This window comes from Triticum aestivum, chromosome 6A (genome assembly GCF_018294505.1).
Source record: "Triticum aestivum cultivar Chinese Spring chromosome 6A, IWGSC CS RefSeq v2.1, whole genome shotgun sequence".
In the NCBI taxonomy this organism is placed as follows: domain Eukaryota; kingdom Viridiplantae; phylum Streptophyta; class Magnoliopsida; order Poales; family Poaceae; genus Triticum; species Triticum aestivum.
Window position 1 is genome coordinate 491371109 of NC_057809.1, and position 5235 is coordinate 491376343.

Sequence of the window (5235 nt, forward strand, 5' to 3'; positions counted from 1 at the left end):
CCAGATAAGGATAACTTCCTTGTGGCTTACTTTCCCGAGTAAGTCATCCCTTAACCGCCCCGTAACATATGATTTCTTAGATTTCGATCGTTCTTTTTTTTCTAACATTCTGTGTTCTATGCAGTGACACACATTGCACACTCATCCTCTTAAGACCGAAATATTCCATGGCCACGTATTTCGATCCGAACCGTAACTCCAAGATAGACTACACAAATATCAAGAAAGTTCTTGATGATGTTCTCCCTGGCTACGCCAAATCTGGAGGCACCTTCATCAGGGCAGTTCGTAAGTACGGCAAGCACGTGTTCGCCCACAATACGACGTTCTGCTGCGTCAAGCAGCCGCCTGGCGGTCAGAAGGATGCCTACTACGCCCTCCATCACATGCGGGCGATCGTAAGGGACCATCATCACCTTCTGCTACCAAATAATCTCAAAGATTGGGCCGCGAGCTTGTCGGCAATCCAGGACGCAGACATCAGACAAGAATTCTTTCGCATCCAGTCGGGGTTTGCGGACATCATCCATCAAGATGTCCTTCATACCTCAGGGCAGTTCTTCCTCAGATATCAACCGTCCAACATTGAGATAGACGGAATGCTACAAATGCAGGCTGACAACGCCCGCGATTTCATGACCATCACGACAGACGGCGGCTTCATCCACGCTCCTGTCCATGAGTCGAGTCGAAAGTAGTGATGTGTAGTTCTGAAACATTGATTGGCTCATGTTGTAATTAAACTTTAATGAATTGTATGTCTCTTTGGTTTGGACAGTCATTCAACTTAGATGTAATTGATGCTATTTATTAGTAGGACCATGAACCGTGCTATTAATGTCTTGCTTTTCTCTTCCGATCCTTTTGTTGCATACTTATATATTGCTTATGTATGTATTGTCTGTTGTTTGGCTTGTGCATAGAGATGCCGTCGTATGTCGTGTACAAGGGTAAGGTTCCCGGAGTCTACGACGACTGGGAGGAGTGTCAGAGACAGGTTCACCATTTCAGCGGTAACGGTTACAAAGGGTACACAACTAGGGGGGAGGCCGAATCTAGATACGCCCGCTATCTAGCGGGGGAGAGGAGGGAGTGTTGGAGGAACCAGATGAAGACCAGTTTGATCGCGATGATGCTCATCATGATGACCGCAGCTCTCTTCTATGTGATGGTAGTGTAGATGATTGATATCGACTTGTAATGTGAAGACAAACTCGATACTCGCGGTCTCAAGACTTGTAATGTTTTATCTTTGTTCGGTCTTTTGAATTCGGAGACTAATATGATGAATTGTATTCGGAGACTAATCTTCTACTGTATTCGATGAATCTGTTGTTGCTGTGTGCTACTGTCTATATTCTGTCAAATAATATATTTTGTAACCTGTGCAAAAATCAGAAAGTAAAAAAAACAAATATTCATACTAATGGCGCATCACCGCAAGGTGCGCCATTAGTATGCCAAAGGATACTAATGGCGTATCAAGACAGAGTGCGCCATTAGTATGCCAAAGGATACTAATGGCGCATCAAGACAGAGTGCGCCATTAGTATGCCAAGTATACTAATGGCGCATCTATCCGCAGTGCGCCATTAGTGTGCCAAAGCACATGGTTAAATATGGCCCCTGGGAGGCACACTAATGGCGCATGGTTTTATATACTAATGGCGCACTTGGTGGTGCGCCATTAGTATACCAGATACTAATGGCACACCAGTGGTGCGCCATTAGTAAAAATTACTAGTGGCGTGCAAGTAATGGCGCACCAGTGATGCGCCATTAGTAGGCAAAACTGGTGCACCATTAGGTCTTTTCCTAGTAGTGTGGTGAAGAACAATCTCCGTAGGGCTTCGCCTAAGCACTACAAAAACTAAGACGGAGGATAAACTAGAGGGTACGGGGTTGCCGGCACACGGCTTGGTGTTTCTTGATGTGTCTTTGGTGCTAGCCCTGCCCCTCTATTTATATGTTGAGCCCTGGGGTCGAAACTTGGAGCAAAAGCCTCCTCAAAGTCAGTTTTGCCCGAAAGGTAAGAGTCCAACTCAGACTCCAGGACCAAACACCACAATCCTTGGCATTTGGCCCAGACGCCATGGGCCTCGGCGTCTGGCCCAGGGCCAGACACCAGGGTCTCCGGCGTTTGGCCCCCTGGCCTCCGCAGAACTCCTTTTGCACCGACTTATAGCCCCATGGGCCTGACCCCTTGGCCAAACCATATCATCCAATATATGAATCTTTACCTGTGATCTCGTCCGAGACTCCGAACAACATTCGGTCACCAACATACATAACTCATAGTACTATATCGTCAACGAACGTTAAGCGTGTGGACCCTACGGGTTCGAGAACTATGTAGACATGACCGAGACACCTCTCTGGTCAATAACCAATAGCGGGACCTGGATGCCCATATTGGCTCCTACATATTAAACGGAGATCTTTATCGGTCAGACCGCATAACAACATACGTTGTTCCCTTTGTCATCGGTACTTTACTTGCCCGAGATTCGATCGTCAGCATCTCAATACCTAGTTCAATCTCATTACCGGCAAGTCTCTTTACTCGTTCCGTAATACATAATCTCGCAACTAACTCATTAGTTGCAATGCTTGCAAGGCTTATAGTGATGTGCATTACCGAGCGGGCCTAGAGATACCTCTCCGACAATCAGAGTGACAAATCCTAATCTCGAAATATGCCAACCCAACAAGTACCTTTGGAGACACCTGTAGAGCACCTTTATAATCATCCAGTTACGTTGTGACGTTTGGTGGCACACAAAGTGTTCCTCCGGTAAACGGGAGTTGCATAATGTCATAGTCATAGGAACATGTATAAGTCATGAAGAAAGCAATAGCAACAAACTAAACGATCAAGTGCTTAGCTAACGGAATGGGTCAAGTCAATCACATCATTCTCCTAATGATGTGATCCCGTTAATCAAATGACAACTCATGTCTAAGGTTAGGAAACTTAACCATCTTTGATCAACGAGCTAGTCAAGTAGAGGCATACTAGTGACACTCTGTTTGTCTATGTATTCACACATGTATTATGTTTCCGGTTAATACAATTCTAGCATGAATAATAAACATTTATCATGATATAAGGAAATAAATAATAACTTTATTATTGCCTCTAGGGCATATTTCCTTCAGTCTCCCACTTGCACTAGAGTCAATAATCTAGTTCACATCGCCATGTGATTTAACATCAATAGTTCACATCACCATGTGATTAACACCCATAGTTCACATCGTCATGTGATCAACACCCAAAGGGTTTACTAGAGTAAATAATTTAGTTCACATCCCAAAGAGTACTAAGGTGTGATCATGTTTTGCTTGTGAGAGAAGTTTAGGTCAACGGGTCTGCCACATTCAGATCCTTAAGTATTTTGCAAATTTCTATGTCAACAATGCTCTGCACGGAGCTACTCTAGCTTATTGCTCCCACTTTCAATATGTATCTAGATTGAGACTTTGAGTCATCTGGATCAGTGTCAAAACTTGCATCGACGTAACCCTTTACGACGAACCTTTTGTCACCTCCATAATCGAGAAACATATCCTTATTCCACTAAGGATAATTTTGACCAATGTCCAGTGATCTACTCCTAGATCACTATTGTACTCCCTTACCAAACTCAGGGCAGGGTATACAATAGGTCTGGTACACAGATGGCATATTTTATAGAACCTATGGCCAAAGCATAGGGAATGACTTTCATTCTCTTTCTATCTTCCGCCGTGGTCGGGCTTTGAGTCTTACTCAGTTTCACACCTTGTAACACAGGCAAGAACTCTTTCTTTGACTATTCCATTTTGAACTACTTCAAAATCTTGTCAAGGTATGTACTCATTGAAAAACATATCAAGCGTCTTGATCTATCTCTATATATCTTGATGCTCAATATATAAGCAGCTTCACCGAGGTCTTTCTTTGAAGAACTCCTTTCAAACACTCCTTTATGCTTTGCAAAATAATTCTACATTATCTCCGATCAACAATATGTCATTCACATATACTTATCAGAAATGTTGTAGTGCTCCCACTCACTTTCTTGTAAATACAGGCTTCACCGCAAGTCTGTATAAAACTATATGCTTTGATCAACTTATCAAAGCGTATATTCCGACTACGAGATGCTTGCACCAGTCCATAGATGGATCGCTGGACCTTGCATATTTTGTTAGCACCTGTAGGATTGACAAAACATTCTGGTTGCATCATATACAACTCTTTCTTTAATAAATCCTTTAAGGAATGCAGTTTTGTTTATCCATTTGCCAGATTTCATAAAATGCGGCAATTTGCTAACATGATTCAGACAGACTTAAGCATCGCTACGAGTGAGAAAATCTCATCATAGTCAACACCTTGAACTTTGTCAAGAACCTTTTTCGACAAGTCTAGCTTTGTAGATAGTAACACTACTATCAGCGTCCCTCTTCCTCTTGAAGATCCATTTATTTTCTATGGCTTGCCGATCATCGGGCAAGTCAACCAAAGTCCATACTTTGTTCTCATACATGGATCTCATCTCAGATTTCATGGCCTCAAGCCATTTCACGGAATCTGGGCTCATCATCGCTTCCTCATAGTTCGTAGGCTCGTCATGGTCAAGTAACATGACCTCCAGAACAGGATTACCGTACCACTCTGGTGCGGATCTCACTCTAGTTTACCTATGAGGTTCGGCAGTAACTTGATCTGAAGTTACATGATCATCATCATTATCTTCCTCACTAATTGGTGTAGTAGTCATAGGAACAGATTTTTGTGACGAACTACTTTCTAATAAGGGAGCAGGTACTGTTACCTCATCAAGTTCTACTTTCCTCCCACTCACTTCTTTCGAGAGAAACTCCTTCTCTAGAAAGGATCCATTCTCAGCAGTGAATATCTTGCCTTCGGATCTGTGATAGAAGGTGTACCCAACATTTTCTTTTGGGTATCCTATGAAGATGCACTTCTCCAATTTGGGTTTGAGCTTATCAGGTTGAAACTTTTTCACATAAGCATTGCAACCTCAAACTTTAAGAAACGACAGCTTAGGTTTCTTGCCAAACCATAGTTCATACGGTGTCATCTCAACGGATTTAGATGGTGCCCTATTTAATGTGAATGCAGCTGTCTCTAATGCACAACCCCAAAACTATAGCGGTAAATCGGTAAGAAACATCATAGATTGCGCTATATCCAATAAAGTACGGTTATGACATTCGGACACA